Source organism: Tursiops truncatus, chromosome 12 (assembly GCF_011762595.2).
Source record: "Tursiops truncatus isolate mTurTru1 chromosome 12, mTurTru1.mat.Y, whole genome shotgun sequence".
NCBI lineage: Eukaryota > Metazoa > Chordata > Mammalia > Artiodactyla > Delphinidae > Tursiops > Tursiops truncatus.
In genome coordinates this window covers 42,169,209-42,182,118 of record NC_047045.1, presented here as the reverse complement: position 1 = coordinate 42,182,118, position 12,910 = coordinate 42,169,209, and the positions used below count along the sequence as shown (strand labels likewise).

The following is a 12,910-nucleotide window of genomic DNA, read 5'->3' as shown; positions in this document are numbered from 1 at the left end:
TTATAAGGCAAAACTCATGAAAATAAGTCCCCCTGTGGTCCTTTTGAATGCTTTATCCCATTTAGGTGACACAAAATCATAGATCGTTCATAATTTCACTCCATTGTGGTACAGAATATAAATGTATCCAATTAAAACCAGGAACATCATCAAAACATTGCCACAAGTTGAGATACTCCAAAATATCTGTAATACTGTTTCAGAATTAAATCTTGGACACTGAATTGTCTAATGTGTTTAGTGGCTTCCTTTGCTTTTGTTGGGATAAATTTTAACATCTTCCTCTCCACAAGCCTTGTTTTCAGTAACTGCACTTTGTTAAATGCTTTTTAAAAGCTGAAGTGTTTTGGCACTTCATTCACTACTTTGAGCAAAGATTTCCAACTGTTTTGCAACAGAACACACCCAGACTTTACAGGATTCATCCACATACCAGCATGGCACACTTAGGTTGACTTAGAGAGTCATTTCTCAAACATTTCTAAAACCTAGTTGATGATGACAGGCGGCAAATAGAAGGCGTGTACTACCATGCTGAAGTGTTTTTTGTATTCACAAAGCACTTTATCACAAAAATTTCAGAGTTCCAGTTTTTCTAACTATTTATCAATTTCTGCATTTATAGTTTATTTTGAGTTGGTAGGATATAGCCACTTGTTTGAATGCAGTTATGAATTGTGCGTATGCCACACCCACGTCAAATAACTTTCCGCTCCATAGATTTCTTGATTTAGTAAGGACAATGATTTATAGCATCACAAAATTTGTATTTGTATTCTGCAAAATCAAATAATTTCATCTCGTGTTAAACTTTTGACAAATGACAGTAGCAGTCACACTAGCACGAAATGTTGCATCTGGTTCCACCAGCTTCATTTTGATCCCAGGAAATAGATGGGGGAAAAAAATCAAACCATAATTGAAATTAATTGATTCTTCTGTTTAAAACACCTGTTAATACTAACATACAACTGGAATCATTTGTGTGGTGTTTTCTTCTGCTAATGAAACCAACACATTAAAGCTCTCACTTCACTTTTCCTATGTGCACAAAAAAAAACCTGAACTTAAAAATATGCGGAATCAACATAGAATAGCATTTGATCTAAAGGAAAAGTCATGCTTCCTAGAGTGCTGTGTCAGTGAACCTTCCATAGCTGCCTGTGTTGAATTGTCATCCTTGGGCACAGTCTTGTTACAATAACTGTGAAGTAGTTACTGATGCTTCTTCAGCAGACTGGACTTATCTAGTGAATGATATCATTAAGGATACCATGGTGAATAATACCAATGAACATTTTGTGCCAGCTAACATCGTCAGCTTTCTTAAACAAACAAAAATTCAGTAATTTTTCATTTAATTTGCAGTTTTTTCTTTTTCAGTCCATTGCTGCTGAAGAGGATATTGCAAAGTAAAATAGAATAACAATAGATAAATGACAAAAACACTGTAATGAGAGCATTCACACCATTCTTGAAAAGGTCTGTTTCCTGCAAATATTTCACAGACACCTAACTTGTAATTTTCTGTTTCCCATGGATCCTTCTGCCCAGTGTTTTGTGCATCTCAGGCTGCAGTAGGGGTCAGCACAACTGGTCAGTACATCCAGTGTCTGGCAGGGGCTCTACCAATTGAGAATGGGAGGAGTTAGCTGCCCCAGCTGCTCGTGTCCAACTGCTCTTTATTTTATTGGTGAGCATCCTGCCTGTTTTCCTTGAAAGAGAGGTATTTACTGCAGCCAAGATTGGAAAAGGACAGGAAAGGAGGTGGATTGTCATTGGTTACCATTCAGACTTAATCACACGTAAGAAAGAAAATTCTCTTCACTGTGCAGTTGTCTCATCACTGGTAGGCAAGACCATGGCTGAAGCCAGTCTTGGTGCATTTTAATGCAACTCTTAATAACAGTCCTTGGTTTAAAAAATGAAACATCTGGACAAAAGCTTCATCTGACAGGCTGCTGGGACAATGGGTGTAATCTAGCGCTTTCACAGACAAGCCATGGCCTAAGGTCACCCTAGTTAGAGATCACATTTCTCCGTCTGCTTTGTACTGTCCTCTTTGGGCCAGGCTGTTCTGATAACACTACCACTCTGCCCTCCTCTACTGTTGGCTCCAGTCCCACAGCTGAGCAAGCTTTTAAAAATCCACTGAGACCACATTGCTGGGTAACAACCCTCAGTGCCGTCCTCTTGAGTTGGAATAAAGTCGAGCTTTTCACATGGCCCAGGAAGCCTCTTAAGCTCCCACCCGCCCAGCTGGCCCCGCTAGATTTTAAGCTTCCTGGTGCCATGTACCTCGCCTGTCTGTTTTCTTCCCCAGTGTGGTACATGAGAGATGCTCAATGTATTTTCTCAAAGGAGTGAATATGATTTGAGTTGATGAAAGGAAAAAAGAGGGAGTGTCTTGCTAATCTTTGGGGATAAGGAATACAAGTCTCAATCTCTATGTCCTGAACATTATTTCTACCTCTGATAACAAAGTTGGACAGCAGAATGTAGCACAGGACTAAATCATACCCGCTAGCAGAGATGTTATGATGCCTCCAAACTATCCTGATTCTGCAGTCTCCCATCCCCCTCCCGCCCCCTCCCTCCACCCAGGGAGGCAAGTGTGAATTCTAGTGAGTCTATTGTTTTCTCCAGCATTAGGTCAGAGATTTTGTTTTGCATATACTTGGTGTCTGTAACAGGGAAAAGTGCTTCTCTGGTTGATTTGGGGGAAACAGGGCCATGTGACAGTGGTGGTGGAGGAATACTTTGAAGTCACAATTTTGAGATCTTGTGTTCTTACACAACTGCTTTCTGTTGGATCTCTTTTTAAAACATGCTGCCGTTCAGTTTTATCACGAATGCCTTTCCAAGGACAGTAAATGGTTTTACGCACTATGACATCGTTTCCATGGCAACTAATGTATTTTAGCAAAGAGAGAGACTCTGCTAGAAGTAGGCTAAAAAGGACAAATACAGAAATGGCACAGTGTAAAATGTGGGACAGTGTGTGTTGTAGTAAAGATTTTTTTTTTTTCTGACTTCTTGTTTAGGAAAACCTGTATAACTAGATCTTGGCTTTTTAACTCTTACTAATAAAATTTTTACTGCACCCAACACTGTCTAGTATTTTGCTGACACAGTTCTTTTAGTTAGTACTTGGATTTTTTTTTTTTTGCTTGCTTGTCTGTTTGCTTTAACATGTTCATTCCATCAACATACACACATTTATAATTTCATCCATTTTTTAAATATGTTATCTTCGCCTCGCGTTCTCCTGTGGCAGCCACCTCACATCCCTGCTGCCCTTGATGGCAGAGCTGCTCGAGAGGGCTGTCTCCACTACTGGTCTCCACATAGCATTTGTTAAAAAAATCAAAGCCATTCCAAGCAAGCTTTTACCCCACCACTCACTCCACTTACTCACCCCTCATCCTCTAAGACTATTACAATTTACCTCTTTTGTTTTTTTAGAAGCTATCATGTAGAAGTATACATTTCCAGTAATTCTACAAAACATCAAGCCCCAGGTGTGAGCGTTTGTGTAAACCCTGGTTTTTTAAAAAAATAAGAGATTGGGTTACCCTGCTTCGTGCATCTGAATGTACTTGGATTTTTTGTTATATGATAATAAAAACCCCTTTTGTGCTCTTAAATAAACCCCAAGTCGTGGGCAGATAGAAATCAACTTCCTATTTAACAGAAAGAGAAACCAAGGGATAGCTCTTATGACTTACAAAGATAGCAAACCAGTCTATGGGCTGTACGATACCCTCATTTATGTTTTGTTGGACCACATGGTGCATTTTAAAAATTTAAACCAACATTTAAAAGTTGGGCACTTTTGTATAAAAACTGAGATTTCCAGCTTCTCTTGAAAGAAAACAAAAAATTGGAAGGTCTGGCAAAACTGAGCCTGCCTTCCCTCATGATAACAGCCCTCCCAAGGCAGTGCTGCAGCTGTCCTCTCGGGATGGGGCAGGGCACTTCAGCTCACCCCAGCCCCGTCTCACCTGCTCCATTCATTTCTTTTACCTGCCCGGCCCCTGTGGGTTGTTTAATATGTGACTGTTGGTGTACCCTCTCCCTTTGCCCAATCGCAGAGCAAATAAACAGCAGAGCTAGGACAGAACTTGGTTTCCAAGCCAACTGCTTCCTCCCTGGCTGTGGACCAAAATTCTGTGTTTTGGAGCGTAATTCGTAGTGGTGAGAGGGATCATTGGGTGGTAGAGCCTACGCTTGTGCCTTACTGCTTGCAGTAATTGTACTGGGTACATTGTTCATACTTGAGGTGCCTCCCCCTCCTGTTTGTTTCTCTCAGAAGGTTATGTGTGCTGTCGGTTGTGACAGGCAGGATGGCAGCGCTCCACTAGGGGTAACTTTTATATGTGCGTAGAAACACTGGCCGGAGGTGAAAGCTCCGTCATCACAGGGGTCCCAGAGTTTGCAGATTTTCAGTGAGGTGAGTGAATATTTATACAAAAGAAATAAGAATGAGGTAGTAGAACAAAGTGTATCCGACATTGGCCAAGGCCCATGATGTCTTCCTTATGTGGGAGACTCAAGGGTGTTCTCCAGCCACCTTTGCTGTCCTCCCCAAGACTAGCCCCTTTCCTTTGAATTCCTCCGGGGTCCCCTTGATGTCAGGGTGCTGAAGATGCCTTTGGACGTGGCATCGACTTTTTCCCAGGCTCTTCACTGCCCTGTGCCCCTCACCATTCTGAACGTGCACGTATCCTTGTGCCCTTACTAGGGGTGGGTAAGGTGGGAGAAGAGTGGCAGGTGCTGCCATCTCACACCTTTGCTGCCATCTCGAACCTTGTTAGAAGGTTCACGTGTGCAGGAAGACACGGGAGAATGAGCTCGTCTGGGGCCAGAATGAATGGCCAGAGGAAAAAACATTTTTTCCTGGGGAAACGGGGCCATGAGGAATACGCCACAACGGAAGGCCTTGTTTGAGCTGGGTCCCGTCCCGGGGCCTGCCCCAGCTGTGGGGCACACAGCAGATCGTGGTGCCCTGCGTGTCTGTGTGCAGCTGTGGAGGCCCCGGGTGCCCACTGTGAGAGTGTGCCTGTTCCCGGGCTGCAGGCAGGGAGCCAGGAGCCCCCGCCCCCCTTCGCCAGAGAACATTGAGGCGCTTCTGTGTGCACTCTGTATGTGTCTCAGCTTTCTTTGGAATTGTGGCAGAGTCTGGCCCCGCCTGGTCTTTTTTGTGCCTTGGATCCTAAGTTAAGAATAACCGAAGGAACACTGTCCCTGTTGACACGCTCGCTATGGAAGCTGCTATCAAATGGCCATTTTATCCTCAGTCGCCACTGACATTACACCACGTACAGCTCTGAGTTCTCACTTGAGTTTTGATTGAATAGATCTGTGATCGTTGGAGCAGAAAGAAGCCATTCAGACGTGAATATGTGGAGACGTGTCTAGTAACGTGCAGATGTTTTTTGGCAGGTCAATGAATATTTTAAGTCTTTTGCAAGTAGTAAAAAGGGTTGAACTGGGAATAGAGGAGACTCTGTGGCAGGAGAAAAGTATCCCTCATTTCTCTCTCAATCGTCCATTTCTTAAAATAATCAAACAGAAGCCTGGACCATGATTTAAATCTTGGATTCATCATGGCCCTTCCTTAAATCTCCATCTTATACAAGACGTGATTATGATTCTAATGTATTGAATCATAGTGATTCTAATGTATTGAATGTTTTCCCAGTAACTTTTTTTTTTTTTTAAGTAGAAAGGAAACACTGGGTAATATTAAAAATAACAGCAGGGCTTCCCTGGTGGCGCAGTGGTTGAGAGTCCGCCTGCCGATGCAGGGGAGGACACGGGTTCGTGCCCCGGTCTGGGAAGATCCCGCATGCCGCGGAGAGGCTGGGCCCATGAGCCATGGCCGCTGAGCCTGCGCGTCTGGAGCCTGTGCCCCACAACGGGAGAGGCCACAACAGTAAGAGGCACGCGTACCGCAAAAAAAATAATAATAATAACAGCAGAATCTCCAGATTGGATCTTTGTCCTTTATTTGTAGCTAAAGACACAGGACTAAATTTAAAGAACAGGTTGTCTTCTGGTTATGTGTGTATGTGTGCCTGGTATGTGGGTGCACCCTGGGTTTCTACACCCCTTCCCCAGTACCCACTCTGCTCGAACGTGCAGGAGGCAGCGGGGCAGCCTGATGCAGCGTGGTTTCATTTCCTTTATTTCTGCTGGTCAGTTTTTCATTAGTCACCCTGCCACTGCCCCTCTCAACCCTTCACCCCTCCATCTGCAGAGGCGGCCTGAGTGCCTGTGATGCGGCAGGCGCTGTACTCAGTGCCATCCTGGCCACAGATGAGCCAGCGTTCGAGCAGGAGAGGCAGGGAAACAGGTACTGCATGAAGTGCTGTAGGAACACACTGGAGATGAAATCCAGTTCTTCAGAGAAGTGGGACCAAAGGGAAACAGGTGCAGGAAAGTAATTCTGTCCTGAGCCCTGAAGGCCAGTTAGGAGAAGTTTCTACTTACCCAGCACAGTGGGTGAGACTGGAATGACGATGCTTAGTCCAGTGCCAGGAATATGCTGGGGGCTGGATCTATTTTTCTGCCCTTTCCTGGGATAGAAGCGGATTGAGGATATACTGATGGGTGCAGACGTGTGCCCCTCACTGCCTGACTTCTGAGCTGGTGTATGCTGTCTCTCACCACCTGGCCTCTGCCTTAATGTCCCACCTTTCTCCCACCAGCCTTCCACCGTCCTCAGCCACCCCCGTGCACTGCCAAGCCGCTTGCCATTCTCCGAACATGTGGCCAGTGCCCCTTTGCCGGGCCTGGTTATTTCTCTGCCAGCACTGTGCTATCGCGCAAGGTGTGTAGGTGGAAATAGGAGAGCAGTGGAGGCAGGGGGATGGCTATATCAAGAGGGAGCTCAAAGCTGAGGGTTTCTCAGTGTTGTTCTTAGAGTTTTCTCTAAAAATAAAAATCTTTGTGTATTCCGCCAATGAGGGAGGACTTGAGCTGATCTGAAGAGTGGGGAGTGGTTCGTTCTGGGTCCAGGCCTCGTCCTTCGGCTTCCATTCCTGCAGTCAGTCACACATTTGCAGCGTTTCTGGATCTGCCTTTTCCAGTGGGGAATCTGGGTCACTTCAGTCATGTTCTCAAACAAAACATCAGCACTACTTCAGCAGGAAGAATAAAAGCATGGAACATGCCCTAATGCCCACAAGCCCACCACTGAATACATTTATATCAAAATAGTCAACTATTTAAAATATCTGTATAAACACATATGCATATCTATATTTGTAAACACACATACACACATATGGGGAGGGAGGTGTCTATCTTGCCTTAAGTGTTAGAATCTTAAAACTTGGATATTGCAATAATCTAGGTTTAGAAAACAGATAAAGTAGGAGAATAATTGGTCAAGTTTTTAAATAGAGGAGCCATTGAAATAAAATGTTACCTCTATTTCACCTAAACATTTGATGACCAAAATTTACTTACTCTCGACCTTTCAGAAACAGCCTTTATTTAAGAAAGATAGAACTGGTTTTAAAAACTAATGCCACTCTTCATTCAAAATGGGTTACCACGTGAATTTTACTTTCAGGCAATTCTATTTCATCCATCCATATCCTCTTTGAAACAATGGAGCTGGCGCCTAAAAATATCTCAGGCCGTGTGCGCTTGCTGGGAGACTTTGAGGTTAACGCTGTGACATCCTTCTGGGCTCTGGCTGCAGGGTGATACGTATATGTATTGTCTTTGTTAATTAGCTCGATCTGTTTAGTAAGCCTGAAAAAGAAATTGGATGATGCCGCATATATGTGCGTATGGGTAAGATTCCTCGTGTAGTAGTGAGCCAGCAGCTACAAGCAGCTTTTCAGTTTGCCTTTTGGTAGCGTGGAGTGAAGGCTCGTTCTTTCAGAGCCTGTTGCTGAACTGGGTATCCTGTGTGACTGCAGTTGTGCTGTGTGCATGGGAGAGGCGAAGTTTCCTCACTACTTTGGAAAAGGGTAACGATTCTCCAACTGCTCTTTCTGTGGCAGATGAAGGAATCTTTCACCTTGCATATGAGAACATTCCATTTTATAAATCAGAATGACAGCCTTCCTAAAGGGTTCAGGAGTGGAAGTCAGACTTCTACTGTATAGATGTTCCCTTTGGTGAAAAGTTCTCATAGTACTGACTTACTCTTTGCTGGTTATAGGGAGGCCAGTTGAAATTTCTGGACAGAGGGAATTCCCTTTTTATTTTATTTTTTTACAGCTCAACAGTGTCTAGATCCCCAGTGGGTGAGCCAGAAGAAAAAGCATATATTGCCTGTTTGGTAGGACAAGACAGCATGTCTCAGAAGCAAGGAAGAGATGGGGGTTGTGGGTTGCTGAGGTGCGGGCTGTGGCGAGCTCGTTAGCGTGTCCTCTCCCTCCAGCCTCCGTGCTGCTCCTCTCGCGTGTCTGCAGTGAGTTCATGATTTGAATGCCCCTCTGCAGAAGACAATATATGAGTTTTTAATTCTCTTCCCCATGGTCATTTTTTCTTCCCTTCATTCTGAGTCATCTTTGATTAAACGAAACAAAGATGTGACTGTTAATTACACAGTCTTTCAAACAGTGCAAAAATTCTCTTTTGTGTGTAGGGAGGCGGGGTGGTGGTTTTGATAGGGATGGTAATTTATGATGGGGGTATTTTAAACCATTGACCAGGAAGAAAGATGCTAAGAATCATACTGAAAACAACTTTGAGTCTCTACTAAGATAGGAAAAATTGTTTCTGCTTTTTTTCTTCCAGATTTCTCACACCTTTTACTTTCTGCCCTAACATACTGCTGTCAACGTAATTCCATTCAACCATTGTTATTGTTCTCTTTAGACACCTTATTAAAACTGAAGCTTTGTTCGAACAGCTAAAATCACAAATAATAAATGAGGTACCGTAATATTGGCAGGTTGTAGGCAGAGTGCATGAGCAAGCTGGAGGTCTGCCACCCTGCGCCTGGCACTTTAAAGATTCATGTGAAGCGGGCATGGGTGCCGTCAGAGGCAGCATCAGCTGTGCCAGGGGCTTGACACAAGGTTCTAAGGTGATCTTGGGACTAGATTTCCATGGACAAGTTGTGCAGGTTGGTGGGTTGGCAGGCCTCCTGGAGAGGGGAGCCCCAGCTAATGGGAAAACAGGGCCATCCCAAGAAGGCTGTTTGACAGTGAGGCTCACCCGCAGTCAGATGGGAAGTGGAGCAGATAGGGTCTGGGGACAAAGGGGAGATTTAAGCCAAGAGGTAAGTTGAACAAGACCTTGGAGACACATTTTCAGAGTGTCCCAGCTATGGATGACTTGTAGGCACTCTGAAGAAGGGGTGTGTGTGTGTGTGTGTGTGTGTGTGTGTGTGTGTGTGTACACACTCAAGACCTCCATCCCTATTTTTCCTGGCTCTGAAAAGTTAAGATCTCATGCTGGCTTCCTTTGGTGGTATGGGGCCAGGTCTTTGCAGTTGCAGGCAGGTGTTTGTAGCAAGTGTGACTTCACAACAATCGTGTGAACAAGAAAAAAAAATTGTGGGCAAATTGATTGTCTGCAGCAAATGAAAATTCTGTGGTGGTGCTTTGTGGGTGGTTTACAGGCAAAGAGTGTTCGGTTCTCTTCTGATGTCTTCTTTTTTTTTTTTTTCTTTTACAGTTTTTTGAAGAAGCAGGATGCTGATCTAGACGTGGAAAAAGTAAGTTGGCAAGTTTTGTACTAAGAGCACGTGCCTTGTAAATTAGAAAGGTTTTCCGCTGGGACCCAGGATTTTGTCCACTTTGAACTTGGAATTGTGACGCTGAGCCCATAGGTTTCTAAGAGAGAGGTTGAGTTGGAGATGGAGCTGGTATATGATATAGAAAGTCTTAGCTCACTTAGGTGAACCTGCTACTTTCCCCCTTCCCTTATTTGTAACACTCAATTTTGATAATTATGGGAACATATGTTTTAGCTCTAAGATATGTCTCCCCAGCCCAGAAATAGAACAGAACAGCTGTCCCGTGGCTGCTTTAGGGGCTGCTGAGGGATGGGCAGCCCTCTGACTTCTGGTTAAGGGAGCTTCCCTGTAGTTCATTCATTGTTGGTTTTTCCTCTGCTCTCAGTTGGCTGCTGCTTACTCCTGCCCTAGTTGTACCTTCGAATTGCAGTCACTGTGTAACGGGTCATGCTTTCATTCACTTAACGTTGCTGCCCACTGGGTGTTAGACACCTTGCTGGACTCTGCTGAGACAAAAATGAATGTGACGGATAATACACGGGTAATGATTACACAATATGATAGAGCCGTGCAAGAAGAGCTCGGGAAGCTCAGGCTGAGGGCTGGGCATCCAGAGAAGCTGCTGGAGGGAGGGGATGTGTGAAGGAACCAGGGTTTTCATTCTTTCTGTGAATGCTGGCGAGTCTTCTCTGCCTGTGCTTCTCTCATCTCCCAGGCATCTTGGATTCCCAGGAAAGGCTGTACTTACACAGGTCTCACCAGCCACCCATAGGACCCCTTTCTGCCTCAGACTCCATTGCCCAGTCACATCGTCTTGGGTGTAATTTTTCACTGGTTCTCGGGCCAGTCAGGGACTGCCACCTCATCATCCTAGAATGACCTGGTTGTTATTTCTTATTTTGAATTTATGTGTGAGAGAGGTTCTTCTCCTGAACTGGAGCCATTCAGTCTGCATACAATGCACCTTTGTTTTAAGCTGAGGAAGTATACTATCTGAAACGTTGCTCGACACCAATTATGAGCAACCCCTCACCTTTGACCCCATGCAGCCCCCTAGCGATCTCCTCTCAGTCCTGGCCTTTTCAGCTCATACAAACCAAGGGGACTGGGAAATAAAAGGGCTCTAGTCAGGGCCAGCAGAAGGGAGCCTTTGTAGAACCACCATCGGTTAGGTTTTGGCCGTGGAAGCCAGGGGTCGGCAGAGACTTCCCTATGGGGGTGAGTACTGTGGCCCTCTTGGGCCAGGCCAGGCCCCCAGCAGGAGGAGCCTCTGGGCGCCAGGAGCCACCCCAGGGTGGTATAGCACAGAACAGCAGAACGCCTTGGGGGCGGGGGTACCCAGGAAGTGCCTGGTTCCAGGCTGCAGGGCTTGCCTGGCCTTATGCAGCCCAGCGTGAATCCCACAGCCACTAGGTAGGGAGGTCCAGCTCATGCGGGAAGCGTGTCTGTTGAGTTCCAAGGACCGGGCAGACCAGAGGGCTTGGTAAATGGGGTGGGGAGCCCCGAGTGGAATGGATTAAATTCTTGCTTCGGCTCTGCTGTTGACATGCTCTAAGATCTTAGGCGAGTCTACTCTCCTTTCTGAGCCTCATTTTTCTCATCAGGAAAGTGGTCTCTTTTCCAGGACCAAGTAAAAGTCTTCATTTTTTAACTTAAAAACACAAAACATATTTTTTTCGTTTTCTGACTTGAGCCTTGAATCAAAAAAGAAAAATGACTGTTGGCCACAGCCCGTCGCAGGCTGGGAGCTCCTTTCAGGCAGAGCCTGATCCGTTGTACCTCCAGGTACTACTCTGGCAGCAGTGAGTGTCTAACAGAGGAATGAATGTGACCGACCCTGTCATGTGGGTTGGATGTTTGTAAGTACTGAGGGAAGTTAGAATAAAAGAAGCTAAGTGGGGGGTGGGAAATGCTTCTTGGGCTGCGTGAGTTTGGACTTCTCTGAAGGGCTCTGCCTGTACCCTCTCAGACAAGGAGTTAATGACCTGAAAGACACTTAACCGCCCAAGGGGAGTTCACTATTTTAAAAGCTCTAATTCAAAAGCTCCAATTCCAAAATCTTTTTCTAATGCTCGGAGAATGCTGTTGAGTACAGATATACCAACTTCTTTTTGCCTGTATTTATATGTATATCTGCCAGGAAGAATCTAGTACGGGGTGCGCCTCCATTGTTTAAGTAAATGATGCCTGTTAGCCAACCCAAGTGAAGAAAAATCACTGATGTCAGAGTGTGTTTTTTTCCCAGTAGATTTTCGGGTTTTCTCTTTCAGTCGAACATTTTGGTAAAGACAGAACTGTGAAAGGAAAATTAGCTTTGACATGCCAAAGCTCAAAGATAAATCAGCATACACTCTGTAATTATTAATTATTGTCTGTGGTTTATTGGACTTCCACTACATACTGAGTGCTTTTTATATGTGTCACACTTAACTGTTACAACAATAATGTGAGGAGACCATGTCCCTTATCATGAGTTGCCCGAGGCACCATAGTAATAGCAAGGATTCTAGTCATATCTGTCTGGTCCAGAGCCTTCTCTTTCTCATACCCCGTCTTACCTTGGAATTGATAGAATATTTGAGACAGTATATTTGTGTTACCTTTCTTGAAAAAGTTTTATGAGTAAGTAATGACAAATCAATATTACTTTCTAGAGAGGTCTTCCTTGACTCCCAGTCTGGATGGGGTTGCTCTCCCACCATGCACTTCTTCAAAACTATCGTTGTATAGTTATTTGTACAATAGCCATCTAATATCTGTTTCCTATTGGAATGTAAGCTTTGTCAGGTCTGAATCCTTCATGTGTTAAGCCTAGAGCCTGCACCTAGTAGGCCCTCTTAAGATGTTGAATGCTACATGACCAAATTGAGGGGTAATGAGACCCAATGAAAGCCACCTTGGTAGGTAGGAAAGTAAAAAACCTTATTGTGTACTCCAGAAATCATGTTCCTCTTCTCCATCTATGGGTTTTATCTGTGGAAATCATGCTTGTTAATAGCGTTCTACGGAGATAAGAAAATCACTCCCTGGCTTTCTCCCCAAAAGTGCAAAGTTTCAAGCAGGCAAACGAACAGATAATTCTTAAGAATGAAGTAATCTGGGCAAGCAAAGCAAGTCTGAAGATTATCAAGGGAGGAGCAGTAAGAACACAAAGGAAACATTAAACAGTTTTTTTCACAGAATCTTCTAGAATTATTGAGA

General features: G+C 44.5%; 1 protein-coding gene across 4 annotated transcripts in view; it reads left to right on the top strand.

The window, feature by feature from the left end:
- The window catches only part of FYN (FYN proto-oncogene, Src family tyrosine kinase), a 206,879-nt gene that overhangs the window by 16,030 nt on the left and 177,939 nt on the right, over positions 1–12,910 (top strand). For all 4 annotated transcript variants that reach the window (XM_019929594.3, XM_019929593.3, XM_019929591.3 and 1 more), the window contains exon 2: positions 9,649–9,688. The gene's annotated coding sequence lies outside the window, so the exon portion shown is untranslated. The remainder of the gene's footprint in view (positions 1–9,648; positions 9,689–12,910) is intronic.